The sequence below is a fragment of the Podarcis raffonei genome, chromosome 7, assembly GCF_027172205.1.
Source record: "Podarcis raffonei isolate rPodRaf1 chromosome 7, rPodRaf1.pri, whole genome shotgun sequence".
In the NCBI taxonomy this organism is placed as follows: Eukaryota; Metazoa; Chordata; class Lepidosauria; order Squamata; family Lacertidae; genus Podarcis; species Podarcis raffonei.
In genome coordinates, this window is record NC_070608.1 from 21,575,755 (window position 1) to 21,600,634 (window position 24,880).

General features: G+C 41.2%; 1 protein-coding gene across 5 annotated transcripts in view; it reads right to left on the reverse strand.

Moving 5' to 3' along the window:
* ZFPM2 (zinc finger protein, FOG family member 2) overlaps positions 1-24,880 on the reverse strand; it is a 325,302-nt gene that overhangs the window by 106,647 nt on the left and 193,775 nt on the right. The window lies entirely within an intron of this gene.

Below are 24,880 nucleotides of genomic sequence, written 5' to 3' on the forward strand. Positions count from 1 at the left end.
TCTGCATTCTAATTATAATTAATATAACCAGGATAACTGCTGTATTATTTACGATTAGAGCTATGGTGAGCTCAGTGTAATAATAATCTGCTACATAATTTTTTATTGATCTGATGGCTTTATTGCAGGAAAAAAAACACAAAATGCTACACCGCTGTACAACTAAAATTGCCTTTCTTGACATGCATGTTTAGAGGAATAAAAATTCATTTAACGTTTATTTTTATCTCATCATATTCTCATTGATATATATATTTCTTTTTGTGTTCCTCTCCCAACAATTTTCTGTTTAAAAGCAAAAGAAAGTGAGTTGATTCACACACATCATTTCCCCATTGTTCATTTCCTGGATATAAGTCATTCCTTAGTGCCAGTAGTTTCAGCAGATTTCATTACCAACATTGCACTGTGCCCTGGGAATATACAGTGCTCCATTTTAATGGGCTGTCATCCTACTCAAAACAAAAGGGCCTTTTGAAAAGTAGTTCAAATATGTCAGAAGGGTCAGAATTTCTCTGAAGAATCTACAACATCACTCAAATGACAAAATACATGAACTTAAACTTCCAAACACTTGGGGTACAGATAAAACCATGACCCATGTCTCTACTTTTGATGTCTTAAATCTATGTATGAAAAGACACGTTGCTGAACATTTTAGAGGGGAAATTTAGAGCCGCATTAATGCAGCTGCCTCTTTATCTACTGGCCAGTAGCAAATTAGAAATGCTCCCTGGTGAGAAAATACAGGGGAAATTGTGAATTCACCCTGGTTCGATGAATGAATGACCTATTGACTACCCTAAGAACCAATCCAGTCTGTTTAAATCTACAACTGACACCATGGATTACTCGCTACTACTGTTTCCAGGCTGGAAGAACTGAATAATGCCATACAGAATGTAAGCATTGGAAACTCCCTCATTCTTTGGTCTCAAAAGGCCACAGCTAGAGTACAGAGTAGGCTTCTGACAAGGGAAACCCCCATATTGTAAAATAACCTGTATTTCACATTTGGAAGGGCAATATAGAGTTCAGAATCTATTACTATTATTTTATAGGGCTACTTGTATATTCGGTATGAACCGTGGCCCATAGGGCTCCGTACCCGCCAACATTTCTCCGATGAAAATAGGAATGTCCCATTCCATAATGATAATTTTACTATTTATACCCCACACATCTTACTGGGTTGTCCCAACCACTCTGGGAAGCTTCCAGCATATATAAAAACATAATAAAACATTAAACTTTATGCAGGATTGCTTTCACACAGCTCGGGTCGGGTAACCGCATACCCTTCCACATTTCTCCAATGTAAACAGGGAGTGGCTTCTTTCGATTCCCGCGCCAACAAAGTAGGTGTGGGAATCGCGCAAGACGCCTTTGATCCTTACGTTTCATTTCCCTCCTTGTCTGTGCTGATTTGAATGCCCCCTCCCTTCCAGAGTCTGAGCTCCCTTCCCGAGCCTCTGGGCGGTTGAAGGGCTCTGCAGCACCCCTACTTCAGCTTGATTTGCCTCCACTTGCCTGCGCCCCCCACCTCCCAAATAATACTGGATACAATGCAAAGAGGCAAAGGTGAGTGACCATTGATGCCAAGCTATCACCGGGTCATGTTTGGCCAGCAAACTCATTCCCAGCACCACTGGGTGTCCCGCCAGCTTAGTCACATGGAAGGACGCTGTCTCTGCATGGCGTGACACTTCCATCCTCATGGGGGGGGAGTCTCGCATACCACCTCTCCCACCACCAGTGGCCGCCCATCAATTGTTTTGACCCTCAGAGGGAAATCCAACGGGCGTAAGGCTAGCTGGTGCTCCTGTGCCAAGTCTATGTCAAAAAAAATCTGCTGATGCTCCTGAGTCTACCAGAGCTTTAACTTCCAGTCGCCGCCCATTTGGGAGTTGTAGTTTCACCGTTATGGTGATTCCCGGAAACGTGTCCATCATGTCTATAAACTGCTGCACATTCGATAAGGCTGCGTAGTTAGCAGCCATCAGCGGCACAACCCATTCTTCTGCGCTTTCTTCTAAATGCGCAATTATGAATGCCACCCGTTCCTCGTCCGATTTAAAATCATTCTTCCGAATCTTTAGCATATACTGCAATTCAGTTTGGAAACTCTAGTATTGCTGGCTGCTCCCTGCAAACTTGCTGAGATGCATAGCAATGGCTTTACTTGCCTTGTTCCACCTCCAGTAACTTGCGCTGCGCCTCAAGCCTCCCAACCAGCTCTTTGACTTGTGCCTCTAGAAGAAGGTTCTCCTGCCACACTGCTTCCACTGCCAGCCCGGCGCCCTCCTGTCCCGGGTGCCCATGGCTGCGTCTGGCTGGCTTCTGCATGGTTCACCTCTGCCCTGCCATTGTGCAGAGGGATAAAGACTCCCCGAATGCTGTAAAGGTGGTGTCTCCCCTTCGCATTAACACCCCGGCACAGTCAGCTTGGTATTTACAGTCTTTATTACGAGAAACAGGTACAGTTCAGGATTACACGTCCAAACCCATTGAGTCAGATTCAGGGAGTGGCTTCCTTTGATTCCGGCGCCAACAAAGTAGGCGTGGGAATCACATGAGACGTCTTTGATCCTTAGGTTTCATTTCCCTCCTTGTCCTCCCTGCCCTTCCTCCTCCTGGCTAATCTCCGCCCTCTCTTCCGCTTTCTCTGTCTCTGGGCAGCTAAAGGGCTCCACAGCATCCCCAAGCCCCTGCTACACCTCTTCTGTCACTTGCTCCTCCGAATTCTCCCTGACATTTATGACTAATAACTTTGAAACCATTTATTCAGAATATTATGTATTGTTGCATGCCACCCCCATTTCAAAGCAGGGTGAGATTCCAGGGGTCCCTACTGCTTATCCAGGGTTTATGTTTCCTTTTGTGATGAGATACAGTGGAGATAATGGGGTCTTTATGATATATGGTTTATTTACACATATATACAACTGGAGCCTATGATTGGTGGGTTTTTCAGCATTAACACCCCAAAAGGGCTTGTTTCTCCCCTAGCAGCAGCCTTGGATTCAAACAGAAATCAAACGTTGCTGTCAAACATTGATCTGGCTCTTTCTCATGCTTGCTGCTTTCCTTCTAGGTCACATCACTGCCCCCAAACTCTCACCTTTCAACTCTGGGTTTTGTCCTTCTCACTATCTGCGAGTTGAGGGAGGTCTCCACCAATTTGCCATCTCCCATAGAGCCCCTTCCTTTGTTCTCCTTACACCTCACCAGGAAACTAGCCTGCTTATTCCATAAATGAGAAGCTTTGATTGGATTTTAGCACTTGCGGCACCCAGGGATTAGAAGGATCTCTGCATATAGCCCACTTCCCCATCCCCCAATTCATAACACAATATTCAGAGCAATTCTGGCAGTTTTTGTAGATAGCTACAATACCAATTCAAACAATTTTATTGCTAACGTAAGTGCACTCGGGGGGGGGGGGAATGACCTTCTCATAGAATGATGGATTACAGTGGGGTCACCTAGTGCTGTGTAGTATAGTGCCAATGGGCATAAATGGGTATTCTCTCTCTCTCTCTCATTATCAAAGACTAAAGAAGAACATATAAATTCATATAAATCAACATCAAAAGAAGATAAAATATCTGAGACTGAACACAAGAACCTAATTGCTCCAGTAAATTATTAAAAGACCCTCTTTCTCCTTGATGTCATTATTCTCACCATATTTGTGAGCTTAGCCACACATAGAATGTCCTAGACTTTGGCTATCCCTTCTCTCATCGATAGTGCTCTCTTTTTCTTCCACTTTTTTCAAATAACCATCGTGGCAGCAGCAAAGAGATGTTGAATTAATTCACTGTCCACTGGTAGTACAATATCATGAACATATCAAAATGAGGAACCATGGGTAAAGTATAACCAGCTTACTACCTCAATTTCCAATATTATATCATCACTCTGACTTTGGGAATCCAAAGTTCAGAATCCAAAACCATAGCCCTCACAGCTTTGCACTTCCAACAGGCATCACTGCTCTTTGCAGTGCTTCCCCCCCTTAAAAAATGCTTAGGGGTACTCTCATTTTGACTCAAGAAAATCATGATTTTATAGTTCAAATCGGGGGAAATAAATACAGTAAATGGACAAAATTACGAAGATTCACAAAATATTTAGGGGCATGCGTATCCCTGCGTCCCCCCAGAAAAAAACACTGGTTCTTTATATCAAAGTAAGTGGTGTTTTTTGGGGAAACCCATGTAAAATCATGTAAATTCCAAAGGTTCCATTTTAATTCTACTGAGTCTGACTTTTACTATGAGTTCATGACTTTTACTATGAGTCTGACTTTTACTATGAGTTCAGTGTATGCTTTCTTTCTCTCTTTCTGTCTGTTGAGAAATGAGTATGACTTGGGGGGAGAAGTGAACAAAGGGGTGTGTCCTCTTTTGTCATTCTCCTCCAGTGGTGAATATTTTCTTTTGTTAATGTGCCAAGTGGACCATCTAATAGAGATGGGTTGCAGTCACCAGAAGGCAGAGCCAGAGCCAATGGTGGGAGGAGTCAGAACAAAAAGTGGGCATAGTGGGTATTACAACTGTGGAGTGCACGAAATTAGGCTGAGGGCCACATGAAATTAAGCTGAGGGCCACAGGTTTCGATAATAGAGGCTCTTTGGAGAGGACAGGTAGTGTGGGTGTGAAAGGGTGAAATGTTTATCACGGCAGAATAATTCACAATTCAATCTATGTAACATTCAAAATGAAAATCTGGGAATTCCTCTTTTCAGCAATTATGAAATAGTTGTAACGAGTGACAAAAGAAACCGCCTGATGGAAGTGGTACGTTATTTGAAGCACATGTCAATCCCTATGTTTGGTTTAGTGCCAGCAAAAGACACGCAAACTCTACAGAGTTAAAATTTAATACACTAAGGCTTATACAGAAGGTATTATTTTCTTTCTGACAGGGTCCAGTGCTATTTTTACATTGCTTGATAGAGAGGCTATGTTAGGCCTCAGGGAAGGAAGATATATTTTTTTTTAAGTAGGGCTTGCCTAACAGCAGCATCTTTCTCCCTCCTGCTACTTTATCCACCTTCTCTGATACCTAAAAAAGTATTTTATTCCCTGTTTTTTTTCAATAATATATATACATCATTAGCTATCTCCCTCTTAATCCCTCTCACAACTACTAGATTGTTTGTCTGGAAAGCCTTCCTCCAGTATCAGCGGCTATGTTTGCTAGTCTCCTTTCATCTCCATTCCAGAGACCAGCCTCCCTGCCTCCTCAATCAAATGTGTTGTTTCTCATTTAAATGAACAGTTGGATTCTTTTATTTCTTACAAGTGCTGGATTCGCCTTATCGCCCTCATTCCTTTGGGGGTTGCCAATCGGTTTTATCCACGGATGTATCATTTCTCATGCTTCCTTTTTTTCTTACAAAGAGAAAGAACCACTTCGTCAACAAGCCTCTCCGGAGTGGAAGATTAAAAACCTAGACATCACCTACCTTGCAGCGCTACTCCCAACTGGGTTGTGTAAAACTCAATTAAACTTGTCCCCATTGAATTCTGCATTACAGTACATTAAACAGAAAATTCTTCAAGCGTGATGACAAAGCTTGAAACCTTGCCTCAAAGCTGTTCCTTGTAGCTTTCTTTAACATTTCAGACTTTATGGTGCAAGCCTCCCGTTGACACAACTTTAGTCCAGCTATGAAAAATCACAGAGCCTCGCAGGGATTAAAAGAGAGAGAGAGAGAGAGAGAGAGAGAGAGAGAGAGAGAGAGAGAGAGAAAGAGAGCGGGCGGGGGTGTGGGGGGGGGGAGAGAAATCTATGAAAGCTGGTCTTGGCATTTCTCTTCTCTTAGTATATCTATTGAAACTATATTGCCAGCAGACTAGAACCTGAGATGTATTATAAGAGAACTGCAATCTAACAATTTCAAATGCAACAGTATGCTCATTCTGTTCATGTGCTTTCATACATTTTCATATATATTTTTTCAGGGGAGTACAGTGGTTCACAATATCTCCTATTAGCACATTATATATGTTGCCTGAGGATTTCATCAGCCTAGGGACTGAAAAAGGCACCAACCTTTCTTTCTCTATCCCAGCCTTCACCACGAGAAATTTGAATATCAACGGCTTATAACTAAGGACTGGATTTTGAACCCCTCACTCATATGAAAGTGAATTGTGGGCAAATTTAGCATGAGATCAGCATTTGGATTCCAAGTGCTTTACTGATACGAAACACACACTATGGTCCTTCTCTGCTTGCCCACTTTTAAATAAAACAAGTAGCTAATTATCAGTCATATGACCCTACTATAATTTTATAGGTCCGTTTTACAAAGTGAAAGAATGGATTCAGGCAATTACCAGAGCCAAATCAGGTTGTTTCTGGCAGAACAGGATGCGGGACTAGATGGGCCCTTGGTCTAATCCAGCAAGGCTCTTATGTTTCTTATGAGTAGATCTATTGGAGTATTGAACATGGTTGCATTTGTCCATCACATCCTAAATTATCCTGCAGGCTTTGCGGCCCTCCACTCTAACATACAAGGGTCTTGACAAAAAAACATAATTCCACAGATGCCTCATTCATAAAGTCTCCCAAGCCCTTTCTGAGGATTAGAAAAACCATGATCTGAATGGGAACTCTGTGCAACCAACCATTTGCTGACCATCTCATATATCCATGCTATCTGCATGCAGAGATGGATGGTGCACACTGCAATTCCACACAAAACAAATGCCTCAAGTAATTTTTATTTATTTTCAAAAGTCTTCTCCCACCTAATTTTATCAAACTCAAAATGGCATACCAAAAACATAACAATGAAAAAGTGGTCTATATCCAATGTACCGCTAAATAACTGTCCCATCAATTTTCACTTGAGCAATGGGACTTATCCCCCCTTCATCTCATGTACCTCATACACTGCTCCAGAGAGTTGGGGTGGAAACCTGTAACAAATTTAGGGGGTGCATGGAGAGAGAGGGGAACCCCACTGCTTAAGCAGAAACTGACAGTATATATTTAGTCTATGAGGTTGAAAATTAATAATTACTAGCAAAACAACAACAATATTTTCTAGCAAAACAAAAAATAACAAGCATACAGAAATAGCTGTAGACAGTATCAAAAGCTTGGGACAAATTATGAGTGAAACTTCAGGCAAAATGTTTATTACTGTCAGTGACTGTGGAGGAAGGAAACCCCACATCCTTGGCAGCAGCTGACACTGTGAGCCAGCCTTTCTCAACCTGTGGGTCCCCAGATGTTGTTGAACTACAACTCCCATCATCCCTAGCTAGCAAGGCCAGAGCTCAGGGATGATGGGAGTTGTAGTCCAACAACATTGGTGGACCCACAGGTTGAGAGCTCTCCCTCCACCACATGCAAGAGAGAAGGCGGAGGAGGCAAACAGCACCTTCTCCCTCCTTTGCTAGTCTGCTGTGGTCATATATACAATATACATTTAATGCACTCATGCTACTCTAAAAGTCATGGCTTCCCTCAAAGAACCCTGGGAACTGTAGGTTGATAAGGGTGCTGGGAACTTTAGCCTTCTCTTAGCACCTGTAACAAACTATGGTTCTCTAGATTAGATGAGCGCCGCCGCATCCCCAGAGTTGTCCGCGACTGGACTTAACTGTCAGGGGTCCTTTACCTTTACCTTTTTAATGGCTGTTAAAGTGGTATAAGACTGCTTTGAATTGGACTTCCGGGTTAGCGCCATCGTCTAATGGCGGATTCCCTCCGAGCTCCGGAGGGAATCGGCTTAGTAGGGGTCGGGTTCTGCCGCGGCGGCGACGCAGGGACCCTCAGAAACCACAGGCGCTGAAGCCTGTGGACCTGGTGACTCGGCGGGCACCATTTGCGCCCCCCGACCCGCGAAGGAGCCTTTTTAAAGGCTCCGGAACGGGGGACGGAGAGCGGTGCGGTGCGGTGCTGTGAGTCGACTGCTTCCTCTACTGAGTGAAGCCGCAAGCCATGGTTTATAAGTTAAAATTGGTTAACTAAAATGAATTAGAGAAAATAAGGTAAAGTTTGGGGACAAGAACTTGCTGAGCTAAAAATTGGAACTGGAATACAAGAAGGGGAGGTGTGGGGAAGTCAAGGAAATTGGTCATTGACAGTAAGAAATGTAAATTTTATGTGTTTTTAAGTGTTTTTTTTCTTCTTTATTTTTTGAAAATTCCAATAAATATTTATTAAAAAAAAGACTGCTTTGAATTTATGTTGTGGATGCTTTTGTGCACAGTACAGAAGCACAGCAAAGGGACAGAGCAGGCATAGGCAAACCTGGCCCTTCAGATGTTTTGAGACTACAATTCCCATCATCCCTGACCACTGGTCCTGTTAGCTAGGGATGATGGGAGTTGTAGTTGCAAAACATCTGGAGGGCCGAGTATGCCTATGCCTGGGATAGAGCAACCTATACCTCTATCACCAGTCTGTTTGGTTTCTTTGCTGAATATGCAAGATGGTGCTTTGCTTCCTTCACATCTAGAATAGAAACAAGGGCTGGAGGAGAAGGGGCAGAGTGATCAGTGACTTTGCCACCCATCCACTTGATTTTTGCACAGTCTGCATATCCAACACAGCACTGCAGTGGACTGCAATGGAGAGATGGACTGAGGAGTGAAAGACCCCTTCCTGCACAACCTGTGGGGGAAAATATATATGATCCCGTGACCCACATGTGTTGGGTGAATTAATAATAGAATCAGATGGGTGCCTAGATTCAAAGCATGAGACTCTGCACTCTCCAGTGGGAGAGAGCCCCCAGTAGCAGAGTTTAAACTCACAAAGTAAAGCAGCATAGTGAAGTGTTAGGAGTGCAGGCAGTTAAACCTTTTGCACATCCTGTTTAGTCCACCTGAAAAGCGCTTCCCTCTTTCCACCCCTCTTGCAATGAACAGACTACACACTGTTAAGTAAGCTTAAAATGTTTTACTTATAGATTCAAAGTTCTCATTCATGCATTTATCCAAGCAGAGGCAAGGAGAACACAGGCAGAATACTCTTTGGTAGACAATACAGAAAGATAGTTTCAAACATGTGCTCTAAGCCTAGAACAAAGCTTAGACATGTCCTTTGTCGTAGGTTACATGGCAAGAAGAGAGAGCAAACAGGAAGAGAATGCTTTGCTTTCTCCAATAGAGAAGAAGGGCATGACTTAGCTAAGTCTAGGAATCCAACTCTGTTGTCTTAACCCCTTCATGCACTAACTAGCACTCATGCATTAATTTCCCACACATAGACAGAGGCGTAGGAAGGGTGGTGCGATGGGTGTGGTCCGTGCCTGATGTCATGACTGGGGGGGTAACAAAATGGCAGACGGGTGGGCAGCACACCTCACGCCCAGCGGCAGTAGGGCTTCTGACCCGGCGGCAGAGAGTAGCCCTCTTCAGCCATGGCAAGGCGCACCCGACCGCAGCAGCTCCGTTGCCAGGTCATGTCTGACCCGGTGGCAGAGAGCAGGAGGTGAATGAGCAGCAGCTTCCCCGCCCCCTCCTACTCTGAACTATGGCACATGGGAGGGCACCCTCCCCGTCCCTCAGGAGCATGCCCCACCCCCCTCGCTGCACATAGAAATCATATGCTTCAGTGCTAGATGTACGGGAGCTGAAGCCTTTTTGAGCACAGAAGTCAAAGAGGCTGGCATAGATAGAAATGAATGCTCTGTCCATCTTCCACCATTACCTCTTGAACTATAAAGCAGACAAGTTTTTAGAAATAATAATTGGAGGCTAGCGACTTAAATGGGGATACTTTACAATATGGAACTAGGGGGTTATTTATTGGTTATAAATCTTTAGTTTAGTTTTGAAAGACTGCTACATTTCTTCCTTGGGGGAGCAGAATGAAACATGAAACATGGAAACTGCATTTTAGAACACAATGTTTAAAAAACAGCTTGTACAGACTCCTTTAGATTCTAAACTTAACAACAAATGAAGTAGCCTAATAACCTTTCATCTGGTCACTTTAGTCCATTAAAGAGAGATCACACGTTCCTTTGCAAAAAAGGAACTGTTGAAAATAGTCTGCAGATTATGAGTTTCTTTGCATACACATTATAGCCTAGCTTACACGCACACTTCTATGCAAGAGTGTTTTCTTTCTTTTCTGTCACATACTAACTGCAGTTGCCCATTACAAAATATCAGTGTACTTGCTAGCTGGCTAAAGACCCAGTTCACTCCCTCATGTCTCATACGCTTCCGTTCCAACATTTCTGAATGTTTTCTTCAGCTCACAGATCAATCCCATTAAGTTCATCACAGTTTCAGAGTTGAAGGTTAGGCCATATCAGTCAATTGCTCCTATGAATGATCTCTGTATGAGGGTGTTTTGTTTTGTTTTAAACACAGACATATCTTTGTTTTTATCTGTTTTCAAGTGTCTAGTTTCTTATCTGCAATGTATCCAGCAATATTTTTACACATAACTAGAGTAAGGCTGTTGTTTATGAAGATTATGTTATAAAGCATGGTATTATCGGACTTTGTTCTTGAATGTCTCCCTGACAAAATCTTGCCATGTCTTTCAGCTTCTTTAAAACAAGCAAACAAGTGAGAACGGCAGAGCTGAAAGACAGAATAAAAATATTTTAATACATAAGCAACTTTTCCAAAATGTTTCTGTTGCTTTTGTTCATTGCCATCTTCTTCATCTTATTGATCTAACATTGGTGCATTTTTCTGTTGCAATCCACAAATGATGTAGGATAATATCTTCATATACTGATACAACCAAGCAAGGCACTGCATGGTGCTCACACACCTACTTGAAAGCTGCCCTTCATTGGCATACCATATTAATACTACGAGTCTGTGTATCAAGGCCAAAACTAGATTGCTTATATGCACGGCAAGGGAGGAGATGAGGAAGCCAGGATAGTCAGTCAGCATGTTACCCAATTTTAGGTGCTATCAGGGCTGGAGTCAGACACAGGTCAGCATGAAAGACGCAGGGCTCTGTTGTTAGTGAAGTTAACTCTTTATTCAAGGAAATGGCATACAGTTCCCAGCAGGTCTTGCCTCTATGGACCAGTTGCCAGGACTGAAGGTCCCTGCCTTCCACCCTCTCTAAGGCTCCTCCCAGTTATTTCCCAAGCAGTCTCAAACTGCATCTATGTACCTCTGGTCTCTGTTTCGCCCTCCTCATTATTCTGTTCATTCTTGGAGACCAGGAGTGAGGGGAGTTTGTTGCAGCAGGATAGGGAGACTCCCTAGATTCTTCAGAAGCCTCTTGACCTCCCTCCTCTGCTTCAGCCTCAGAATCTGAACTGCTCCCTGCCATAGGCTCTTCCTGCTCACTAAACCCTGTTGCCCCTTCAGCATCCAGCCCCTCCTCCCAACCTTCTCCCTCTGACCTCTCTTCAGTGTCCCACCACCAATCCACTGGCTCTGAGCCTTCCTCCTCTGGGGGTTTCCCTTGGGAGTTCCCAGGCTGGTGCCTCCCACTCTTTGTACAACCTGTCCCTAACAGGTGTGGCGAACAGGAAACACAATATTAAGAAACACTATTATATCCAATAGCCAGCTACAAACCTTTCCCCACACTGTGACTAGGCAGGGTGGCAGATAGATAGTGCTTGGCCAAGTAGCCACAACAAGGCATAAATAACCTGCATTGCAGGCGGTTGGACTAGATAACCCTTGGGGTCAATTCCAGTGCTGTGAACATGCAATAGTGGAACACAGTCCACACAACATGGGAAAATGTCGCTTTGTTCCCACACATACTTTTTTTTTAAAAAAGCATGAGAATACAAGAGGGAAAGTAGTGGTGCAGATTTACCACTTCGTACCAGAGACATCACCTTGCCAACAAAGGTCCGTATAGTTAAAGCCATGGTTTTCCCAGTAGTGATGTATGGAAGTGAGAGCTGGACCATAAAGAAGGCTGATCGCCGAAGAATTGATGCTTTTGAATTATGGTGCTGGAGGAGACTCTTGAGAGTCCCATGGACTGCAAGAAGATCAAACGCATCCATTCTTAAGGAAATTAGCCCTGAGTGCTCACTGGAAGGACAGATTGTGAAGCTGAGGCTCCAATACTTTGGCCACCTCATGAGAAGAGAAGACTCCCTGGAAAAGACCCTGATGTTAGGAAAGATTGAGGGCACAAGAAGAAGGGGATGACAGAGGACGAGATGGTTGGACAGTGTTCTCGAAGCTACAAACATGAGTCTGACCAAACTGCGGGAGGCAGTGGAAGACAGGCGTGCCTGGCGTGCTCTGGTCCATGGGGTCACAAAGAGTCAGACACGACTAAACGACTAAACAACAACAACCAGAGCTCAAACAACAAATCTTAGCAGGCAATGTTTCCCACCACACCACCAGGCAAACAAGACCCACAACCACCCACAAAGAGATTGTGCTGGTGCAATTAGGATGTCAGTGTTATCCTAATGAGGCTATAAGTTGGAGTTGAAATGTATTGTCACTATTTGGAAAATGTTCCACACATGGACCCCATGCCAGGATCATAAATCTAAATTAGTCTGATATAAAGATCACAGTTGAGTAGTGAGCAAGCCATTATTTAACTTGCAGATCTTCAGCCAACGTACCCGGCGTTCTTGCATCATAGAAACCAAAAATATTACAATATATAAGTGTTGATATGTATATCCCCTCATCTTAAAAATCAATATTATGGTTGGAAAAATCTTATTTGAGACTTGTGAGAACTTGTGGGTTTTCACAACAATACTTTCCCAATAATATGTCCTATATTGCTCAATGATCCATCATTCTATTTGGCATTGACTCTCAATGCAGCTAGTGCGCGAAAAGCTAGGAACATGACTGACAGTCCAATCCAGTTCCAAGTTAAGCCAAAGTAATTGGACTTGAACCAGTTTATTGCCATAGATTTCAGTGGAATTCGATCAGCTTAAACACAAATAACTTTGCTGAGAGGTGGGCTGAGATATAAGACCACAACACATTTACTTTGTAACAGCCTATTAAGATCAGTTGGACTGCTCTAGATTGAGGTTCTGTATATGGAACCATAGGTTGTGTATAGTTGAATAGAATATATTCTAAATAAATAATACTTGCGGATGGAGAAAGCCTTCATAAATCTCACTTCTCTCCATTTCTGCTCAGAGTAAGACCCAGTGAATTAAGTGGGGCTTTCTCCCAGGTCAGTATCTATAGGATCACTGCCTTAGTTAATGTTTAATCAATCTGGTATATGTATATCCAGCATAATATTGGTGGGAGGTTTTCTGATCTACAACATTGCTAAACATTCATTCCGTTTAAAACCTGCCAGTGAAAAGAACAAGACTGATAAAGATTTTTTTTAAAAACACACACACACAACACTAAGTAGTAGTAATTATCATTAACTATATTATGTCCTAAATGCATTGCATAGAAATTACATATAAGTCATGATCCGCTGCTCCACAAACCATCTAATCTAAAATACATTTACCTGTGTTAAATAATCACTGTTTCCCAACACTATGTGATCCAGCTGAACTTAATTAACTGGTTCCCTAGGGTGCAAGGTACAATCCTGACTTAACAGCAATTTAACCCAAATATACAATTGCCCAGTTGCCCTGTCACCTTGAAAAACTAAGGTTGTCCCCCACCACAATTATTAATTGCTGGTGTCAGTTCATCTGGCTCCATAAGGAGCCAAACCTCAAAGCTCTTCCACCAGAGGGAGCCATGTAAATTTCCTTTCCTCCCTTGAAGATCTGTAATCAGCTAGAGACCACATGCGTACAAGGGGGATTTAAATGTTTTGTTCCATGCATTCATTTAGCTGTTCACGTCCAACACCCAGGTTGCTTTCTAACATTTCCCATTAATCTTCCTTGGGAACTAGTAATCACTATAAATATTATGACAAAGTTCTTCTCTTAATTATGAAAACCAGGCTGAGTATCTGGAGGGCAAGCAACACGGTAGTCGTGTACTGCAGAAACAGCTTTCATAAAATAGAAGTTTCTATAATCAGGGAAGAATAAATTCCCAGATTCCCCCCCCCTTTTTTTATTTCTTACAAAGTACACCTGCCAACGTTCATTTCCCCTCGTGTCATAAACTCAGGGCAGGAGCATTTGACAGGAATCACTATAAGAGAGGCTGTGGCTAAATTCATCCTTGTTTCATTTCATACAGACCTTTTGCTCTCTGTTCTGATGGGGCTGTTTGAAAAGAATGACCAAGGTTTGATATTAGGCATCTAGGTCATGGTTTCACCTTGACAACAGCTCTTTCGTTTCAAGCAGTAACATTTGCCAGGATCCCTAAGGTACTTTCATTTTTGTCAATCCCTGTTTTTTTAAAATAAAAAAAAATGCCATGAGGGGGAAAAAGAAGATAAATCTTAATTCACAAGCTGCAAGACTATCTCTGTGTCTCCAGCACAAAACTTCAAATTCAATCCAAAAAGTGGATGTGTATTAGAAGTCTGCAGATTTAAACCTTGTCCACCATGATCAAACTGGATTTATGGAGCATCATAACTCTCCAGACACCATCCTGCAGCTTATTAATTTAATAGACTCCTGTCCATTCCATGATGTTCCTGCCCTGACAGTCTCTCAAGATAAGGTGAAAGCCTTTTGACAGGACAGAGTGCATATATATTTTCTTCTGTTTTCTTGTGTATGGGGTTGTCGACAACTTCAAATGTGTGGCTCAGCAAATTTGTGCTGCCCCCTCCCCCTTTTAGCTTTGCACAGAAGACAAAAGTAGAAACATCTCTGTGAAGCAACGTGTTTGTGAGAATGATGATTTCCTCAGTCCCAAAGACTTCAATAGACTCAGGGCTTGAAAAGTAAAATGTAAGAAATTTCTGATATTGGGACACTCCCACTGGCAGAAGGAGGGCAAAACGATTTTTGCCCATTCTCCCTTTCTCCTGCAGTCCCCCTCCCTGGAGCCCAAAAAAATCTCCTCCCCCAAAACTGTGTGGGAGGTGGTATAGGGGTGTGGGGGGAACTGGCAATAACCAGCCCAACCGGCAAGACTGCCGCCACGGCGGATTTGCCCTGCCAGACCTTAAACTTTACTATGAATCAGCAGCATTCTGCTGGTTGAAAGACTGGCTGCTTCTTGAGAACACGGACATTTTGGACTTAGAAGGTTTTAATAATGTTTTTGGGTGGCATGCATATTTGTGGTACGACAAGGTTAAAGCACATAAAGCATTTAAAAACCATATTGTCAGGAAAGCATTGTTCAATGTCTGGATAAGGTACAAAGACTTACTTGAAAATAAAACCCCAAGGTGGTTGTCACCAATGGAAGCGAAGGCTCAGAAAAAGCTCAATATGGAGGCCAAATGGCCGAAATATTGGGAAATATTGGAACAAGAAGGAGACAAATCGAAATTGCAGAGTTTTGGGAAATTAAAAGATAAAGTGCGAGATCGGCTTCATTATTATCAAATAAGAGAGGCCTATAATTTGGACAAAAAAATTGGCTTCCAGGTGGAAAAATCAAAATTGGAAACAGAACTGTTAGATCCCAAAACTAAGATACTTTCAAGAATGTATAACTTGCTGTTAAAATGGAATACGCAGGATGAAACGGTTAAATCTGCTATGATTAAATGGGCACAAGACGTTGGACACAACATTATGTTTGCTGACTGGGAACAGTTGTGGACCACTGGTATGAAATTTACGGCATGTAATGCCTTAAGAGAGAATATTATGAAAATGATATATAGGTGGTACATGACACCAGTCAAGCTTGCAAAAATATATCATTTGCCCGATAACAAATGTTGGAAATGTAAAGAAAACGAAGGTACATTCTTTCACCTTTGGTGGACGTGCCCAAAGATTAAGGCTTTCTGGGATATGATCTATAATGAAATGAAAAAGGTATTTAAATATACCTTCCTGAAGAAACCAGAGGCCTTCCTTCTGGGCATAGTCGGCCAATTGGTGCCAAAGAAGGATAGAACTTTCTTTATGTATGCAACAACAGCAGCAAGAATACTTATTGCAAAGTATTGGAAGACACAAGATCTACCCACCCTGGAAGAGTGGCAGATGAAAGTGATGGACTTTATGGAATTGGCGGAAATGACTGGCAGAATCCGAGACCTGGGAGAAGAGTTGGTGGAAGAAGATTGGAAGAAATTTAAAGATTATTTGCAGAAACATTGTAAAATTAATGAATGTTAAAATGATGTTGGATTGGAAATAAGTGGTATTAGCTACAAAGTTAATAAGAATATGCAAAAATGAATTGATAATGGATGAAAATATAGAGTTATAAAATGTTAAGATATAGAGTTAAGATAAATGAAAGAGGGTAAGGATTTGCTGATTTGATTATTTAAATGGGAATACAAGAAGGGGAGGTGTGAAGAGGTCAAAGAAACAAGCAAATGAGTTTTAAGTTATGAAAAATGGAATTGTTTTTAATTTTTTCTTACCTATTCGTTTTTTGCATTTTGTATTTTTATTTTTATTTTTTATTTTTTATGTATTTTTGTATGTTTTCTTTTATCTCTTTCTTTTTATATGTTCTCTTTGTATTTTGCAAACTTTTGTCTTTTATAAAATCTTAATAAATATTTTATAAAAAAAAAAAAAGACTGCCGCCACACACCCTGCCTCATCTGCCACTGGCAGTAGTAGTAGTAGTAGTAGTAGTAGTAATAATAATAATAATAATAATAATAATAATAATAATAATAATAATAATAATTTATTTATACCCCGCCCATCTGGCTGGGTTTCCCCAGCCACTCTGGGCAGCTTCCAACCGAATATTAAAAACAATACAGCGTCAGACATTTAAAACTTCCCTAAACAGGGCTGCCTTCAGATGTCTTCTAAAAGTCAGACAGTTGTTTATTTCCTTAACAGGAGGGCGTTCCACAGGGCGGGCGCCATTACCGGGAAGGTCCTCTGCCTGGTTCACTGTAACCTCACTTCTCGCAGCGAGGGAACCACCAGAAGGCCTTCGGTGCTGGACCTCAGCAGAGAAGCAGCATCCAAAATCATATGAGCGATCTTGCCCAAAATTGGCACCGCTAGTCGCGGCACTTCTCCACCACTGGCAGAGGTGGCAGGGCAAGCAGAGGACTCCCAGGCATGCCAGCTAGAGGGCTTCTGCCAGCTGAAGCAGAGGCTGTATCTCCCTCATGGCTGGGCTGGCTCCATGCAGCTCAGCAATAAGTTACCAAAAAGTCAATGTTAGTTGGCAATACTAGAAGTGGCTAAGCTTCATTACAGCTGTCTATTGTCTAACACGTCACACTCTGGGTGTCATCTACCAACCTTTCTACAACTCCCATTCATTTTAGTGGCCTGGAAACAGGCATCATTTTCTTTGGATTGCTCCCTCCCTCTCTCTAAAAAAAGCTCGTTTGAGTTGGTTTGACATTGAGAATGGGTAACAGATATCTGTCAGTAAAAACAGTTTTAAAAGAAATTCTTTAAAGATGCAAATTTCCTTTAAAGATGTCCAATGTGGCTAAAAACAGTAAAAGGTAAATCACCTTGGGTCACTCAGCTAGAAGAGCGTTTGTCAAATACAAGAACTATTATTGTTATTATTAGGCAATTTTCACAATAAAAATGCCCACTCCACATGAACAAATAAACAAAAACACAATAAGGTAATCTAAAAACCAGTTTGAAATAGATAACAAATAAAGGTTTAAAAAGGTAAAGGACCCCTGGATGGTTAAGTCCAGTCAAAGGCAACTATGGGGTTGCAGCGCTCATCTTGCTTTCAGGCTGAGGGAGCCGGCGTTTGTCCACAGACAGCTTTCCGTGTCCTGTGGCCAGCATGACTAAACTGCTTCTGGTGCAACGGAACACCGTGACAGAAGCCAGAGCACATGGAAACGCCATTTACCTTCCTGCTACAGTGGTACCTATTTATCTATTTGCACTGGCATGCTTTCAAACTGCTAGGTTGGCAGGAGCTGGGGCAGAGCAACAGGAGCTCACTCCGTTGCAGGTATCTGAACCGCCAACCTTCCGATCGGCAAGCCCAAGTGGTTCAGACCACAGGGCCACCCGTGTCCCTAGATAACAAATAGCAGCCAGCCAGTTCAAATTACATTTAATATATAATTAATATAATTAAAATATGGAAGAGCAGAGTTAGAAAAATGAATCTGCCCAACAAGCTAGACACCTATTTAAATAAAAGGATTTTCTAAAGACAAGGTACAGAATTGTTTCTCAGGTTCCTGTTAAATACACATACCAGATGCTTGCAGTCAGGGCTGGCCCTCCCATGAGGCAAGGTGAGGCAACCATCTTGGGCATCAGGATCCACAGAGGCAGCAGATCCAACCTCCAAGAAATGCATCCCATGTAAATCTCTGCATGCCTCCTGCTCCTGATAGAAATGTCCACTTCCTGCAACCCAGTTCCTAATGTAGAGCTTCATTCCCTCTTCTTCATTTGTGGCAGGGAGGAGCATTTTGTGGTTCGTCTCAGATGCCAGAATGTCTTGGGCTGGACCTACTGGCACTTCAGAGAGAAGGGGCATCTCCAGAAAATAGCACCACCAGGTCGGGAAGGTGGTATTACAATCATCCCGCTGCATCAGGAAGGTAAACGGCATTTCCGTGCACTCTGGCACTTGTCACGGTGTCCCGTTGCGCCAGAAGCGGTTTAGTCATGCTGGCCACATGACCTGGAAAACAGTCTGTGGACAAATGCCGGCTCCCTCAGCCTGAAAGCGAGATGAGTGCCACACCTCATAGTCGCCTTTGACTGGACTTAACAATCCAGGGGTCCTTTACCTTTTCACCTTTACCTGTTTATATAGCACTCACCTGTACTGTAAGCATTGCGCAATAATAAAAACAAAACACTGCTTACAAGTTAAACGACGTTATTTTTATTATTATTACTTTTATTATTAAACAAAAAGAAGAGGAAGAAGAAGAAGGGTAGAAAAGAGTATCCCCCCATTCCAAACAAATATTGAAGTTTGTGCTTAAAAAGCTGAAGCATGCATAGATAGCAGGTTTTCCGGGGGAGAAGATTTAAGCACCTTTCTAAAGCATGTGAGGCCAAACATAAATTGCTACTCCTGAGACAATTATCAATTATTATTTGTATAGAATTATCCACTCACATTTCATTAAGCATGCATTGAAAAGGAGTGGGAGAAGCGCAAATGCTTTCTTCTGCATCATCTCAATAATAACTAAGGACATAAACTACTTGGTGAGGCCAGATAGAAAATAAAATAATATCAGTAAATCATGATCATAAGTGTAAAAACAACCAATGTGGAACATAAAAAGAAATGACAGAAGGCTTGAGAAATATTTGTGCTGCCTACTTCGGCTGTGTAATTGATGCAGCAAACAGCTATTTATTTGTTTTTTTTACAGTTCACAGGGTAGTCACTCCTGTTTTGTTTTGGTTTTTTAAAACTGGGATTTTAATTTTTTTAAAATAGTTTTAAAAGCAGCCATTTTATGATCTTTAGTTTTGAATGCAAGTTTATCTCACCAGTTCTATCTTAATTTCAAACATCCTCAGCCTTACGCACCACACTGCAATGGTCTCAGACATATATTAAACATGTTGGTTTTTACTGCATGGAGTTATCCTGTGGTGCTCTGCAATCAATTACTGTTATACCACCATCATTAATAATTTTCTTAATGAAAATGATTCTGTTGATCTCCGTTGTATTTTAATTATCAGAGTTAAGCATAATTACACTGCAGCTCTGAGCTGGCATGTAGACTCCTTTAGGGCGCAATTTTGTTTTAACACACTGATAATGTAATTTTACATTGTGTCAGTTGTTTAGTTATTATCCAGTCGTACAATTCTGCTGTATTCCTGATAACAGATAATAACCTTAGCACCTCCTATATCCTGAAGTCATTTAAAAAGCAATATTAGAATTTCACAACTAGCTAACTTAATCGCCTTATGATTTTATAATTCCCACTGCTAAATATTTTTATAGGCCCCCTCTCTTGCCAATACCAACATATATATATATATTCACACCCACACCCACGATTTAGGTAAGATACACATAACGTGTGCTTGCCCACAGATTCATTTCAATGTGCACAGTTTTGTTCGGTAACTAGTTTCTTTTCCCCTTCATTTAAGGCCTGCCTTGCACTCTCAATCAATTGCACTCTTAATCTAAGAGTAATTAACAGCTCAGATTTTGTTTAATAGCAGCTATTCAATTTGCCATTTTCTTGGTCTGAGTATATACTGCACTCAAGTGAGCAGCTAGCTGACAAGTATGTGTCCTGTCCAATTGTGCCACCATCACTTCTCTGTTTAGATCACTCCCAATCCAAGACCGGTAGGTACCTTAGTGCTACACTCCATCAAATGAAGAAGCACTGCATAGCTCTATCTTTCTCCTGGTAGTAAAATACAGCTATCCAAATATATTTTATCACACTTATATTCTAGTTATTTTATTGTTTCTATATATTTCTGCAGCCACAACAGGCTAATTCAACCACAACAAACTAACACCAAAGAGCTAATTCATATATGATGCTGCCAATTTGCTTAACCACAGTTAAGCAAACCAGGAGTGGGTCACAAGATCACATGTCCTATTGCCCTTTCCATCTCTTCCAGAATACAAATCTCCCTCACAGTGCCTAGCTACAGTTAGCTGTAAAAACAACCATGATGCTATCCATAGTTAGGGCTAACCATGGTTCCAAGGCCTGAAACCACATTTTGGACCTGCTTTAAGGTCCTGCATTAAGCAAAAACTGTGGTTAGCTCTGACCACAGCTAAAGTTGTATTTAGCACAATGAATAACCATAATGGATAACCAAAAGGGAGAACAGCAAATATCATCATATGGCCCTTTCCAAATTTGCTTATCCATGATGCTTCAGTATTGGTTTAAACAGATGCACAGAAAAGAAGGATCCAAGTTGCTTAAGCTATCACTAACCATCAGGAGAGTGAAATAATATGCTTTCATCAGCATAAAGACAGGCTAAAGGAGCCTATATCTTCACATGCCATGCTATCAAACACCAAGCAAATATTACTGAAAGGTTTTCAAAGGGGCAGAGATCAGCTAAAACACCCACTGAGGGTCAATATACATTATACATTCTAGCTTATCCAGTCCCCTGCGCCTTTTGGCTACTCTATCAATGCAGTACATTCTAACAGCTGAAGGTATTTATCCAATAGCAACTAAGAATTTGGGGGGGGGGGACCTTTCCTAAGAGAAATTCAGGACAAATCCAATGCACACATAACCTTCATTGACGTTCCCATTTGTAGCAGTGCCTAGTAGGATTATTTCATTTTGAACTGACAACTATTTTCACAAAAGTACTCAGTCAATGATTTAAACACCAATCTTTTAATATAGATAAGATCATTTTATGAAAAGTAAGGAGTTACATTTTTTTCAACTGGGAAAACAAATATGTTATGTCATCTTGGAGCTGTTACAGCCCCAATAAGATATATTATTTTGTGTAAATTTCGAGGCATGTGATAAGCAATTGTGCCAGTACTTGCCCAAACTGGGCACATGAAACTAACTTAAAAAATTAAAAAGAAAGACTGTGTTGGAAAAAATGATGAAGTTATTGCAACTGTTTTTTTTCCTTCAACACCTAGAATAAACCATCTGAACATAGCAGATGAAATGTCACTGGAGTACAGGAAGCATGCATCCTGAGGTGGCAAAAATCCTTCAGCTGATTCACTTATGATTCACCAGAACCTGCCATTGGTGTCTCACAGGGGCCGGCAGGCAACCCAGGTAAGGGAGGCTGCAGCAGGTCAACACTTTCCTGTGGAACACACCATGTCTGGGGCTGAGAGTGTGTGAAAATGTGGATTCGACAGCATGTGGTGTGAACCAAAGTTCCATCTAATCTAGTACAGTATACTGTTTCCCACAGTGACCAGCCAGGATCTACTAGGAATTTCTAACTTTATGTTTTATGCATCCTGCCCTGGAACCTACTGAAGGCTGGGTAGCCTGGAAGTATTTTAAATAATCTATAAATATGTAGGCAATAACTCTCCCTGTTTTATGCAACCTCCTGGTTCATGACCAATAACCAATAACAAGTGTAACCCCTCATGGATTTGTCCAATCCCTTCCTAAAACCATGTAAAGTAATGTCCATCATCATATCCTATGGTAGTGAATTTCTGTCTATGTGAACCCCAGAATCCTGTTTTTCAATATATACTAATATATTAGTATGCCAATACTAGCTGACATCCCCAAGGAATTTTGATAGCATGGAGAAATTGTGTCTTGATGGAAAATGAGTCCCTAGACATGCACTGAAACCATAGAATTTCCTTGAATAATTCAACCTTATATGTAGTACATGATTTTATCACGTCAGAACACACCCTTCTCCATATTAAAAGCAATCTGCATACAGTAAATTAGATGTTAGGATAGAGAGGTCTAAAATAGTTTGCTTTCCTACATGTGAATAAAGGTTATTTTTATGTCCATCATTTAACAACACAAAGCACAATCTTCAGTCTAAAGTGGTACAGTCCGGGAACAATTTTACCACCTCATCTGCTTTTGGGCTAAACTGCCACATTTCAGCATATATTCACAATGATGCAAATTGGCTCCTCTTCAAGAAAATGTTACTATCGGATCTGAATTTAAACAAGTAGTTCTGTAGCAGAATCAGCCCTTACAGATCTTCCCCATAGCTCAGGCATTGCACCTTCCAGAAAACTGAGAGAATACAAGAAGGTGTGAGGTGGGGGTGGAAATAAACATTTAAGAAGTCTATAAGAATAAAAAAGAAGTGTAAGAGACTGTCAGAGAAAACTTTCCACTATGAACATCCTGGATTTCTGTTCCTGATGTATCTCTAGGCTGAAGTTGTACTTTGGATAACTGCTGCAAAGTTTCCATATAAACAGTCCTTAATACCTTTCAAAATAAATTGCAATTTCTCCCGCATATGAAAAATGTTACTGTACGCAAACATCAAAATACTGTGCTGTTTTCTGCTGCTAGAGCAATGAGTCACACTACACTTTAAAATGATGCAGATTCATTCCCTTTTTGGCTCAAGGTTTTTCCTTAACTAAATCAGGTATTTTCAGGTTACAAAATTAATTTATTGGTGTTTTGTAATTATAAAAGGAAGAATGCATAAGACCTTAGTGTGCAACTACTCATTTTTAAACATGCAAATTCTCTGTTTTCAGTGTTTCAATTTTCAAAGGCTTGTAGCAGTTTAAAGGCAATCCTCTTATAAGTGTACAAATTGCAATGATTATAGGAACAAGTTGTAATTGTTTCTAGTAAGTTTTAGTAGCCTTTGATGTTATGATTAGTGTTTTGTATGTTAATATAGTGATATGGGTGCTTATTTGCCTTGCTGGTTGTATGCAAAATGGTCACTAGGTTGTCGCAGCAAACAAATCTTTCATCTCAGTGGGTCTGTTTGGTAAGGAATAAAAAAGACCTAAAATAAATTGCTGTAGAACTGTGCAATTTCTGAAGCAATCACAAAGCAGTGAGACTGGGGATTTATAGAATTTGAAACCTGAGCTTAGTTGGAAAGACTAAATGGAGGAGGGATAAATACAACATTGACTATGCTAATGGGGCACAGCAGCTGTATTCACAATTTCTTGACTGAGCAGTCAGGTATCATAGATCTTTAGTACCAATTCAGCATTGCAGGTTTAATTTTGTACCTTTTTTTAAAAAAAGCTCAGGCCTCTAGCTATTGATCAAGGAAACACTGATAGGAGCTGGGGTGATGTTCAATCTAATAAGGAGTGGTGACCAAACTTTTATCTATACAGGTTCTATACTTTTATCTGTACAGAACATAAGTTTTGCCTTTGCTCTAAATCCTCCTGTGAACCAAAGTCCTAGCTTGAGAGTTCAGATGCCTGCCTATTGCACCGTATTAGCCAGTAAAGCGAGATGAGCGCCGAAACCCGAGAGTCGTCCGCGAGTAGACCTAACGGTCAGGGGTCCTTTTACCTTTACCTTTATGACACAATGACTTCAGTCCTGTGCAGTTAATGGGATTTCAGCAACCTACTGGTGTGCAGGATTGCAGCTATAATCTCTGGCCACATGGTAACCCACACACAATACTCTTGTGGCCACTGTGGATCCTAGCGTATCATTTTGGGAATCACTACAGTGGAAAGTTGGAAAGTAGTAATTGCCATGGATTTTAAATAGCATCATGATGTCGTTAATGAGCAAAGAACCTTTTTGTTTGTTTACACACCATGAGCCAAATCTAGCTGCCTTCAATACTTAATCACTGTCAAGGTTCCAAAATAATGACAACAATAAAATTGCTAACAAATATCTTTCAGAAAATAATGCTATTTTTCAACAACATTTTCAAAAAAGTCAAGGTTCACACACTTGTCACGAGGTAGGGGGTACGAGCACAACATTTTGGATTTAAATCGGGTTAGAACTGCAGGTTAATGAACTACTTAATGAACTTTCAAAGCTCAAAGAAACTTCAAAAGAGGCTTGTGATACAATGCAGCAAGAAACTAAGGGGTGGGGAATCAGAGAGATGCTACATTCCTACAAGTCTTTGAACAAGTCTGTAAAGCCTAGGACATACTTTGGACAGTGGCTTAAATGGCAGGTAAATTGGGCAATAGCTTACAATGGCATCAACATTTTATATAATACAATGCATCAAGTATAAGAAAGCTCTTTGCTTTTTTTCCTTAAGTGCTTTATCTGTTTGAATCTTAAGTGGTAATCGTGTGCCTCTGCTTCACACTCATTTAATGCATAATGGAGAAAAACTATTTTTTCAGGTAAAAAAATGGAATAATGCTTCTTAGATCAGAAGAAGAGAAAGGAGAACCACAGGCCCGCCTTTGTAACCTGCATTTGCCACCTGTTATGCAAC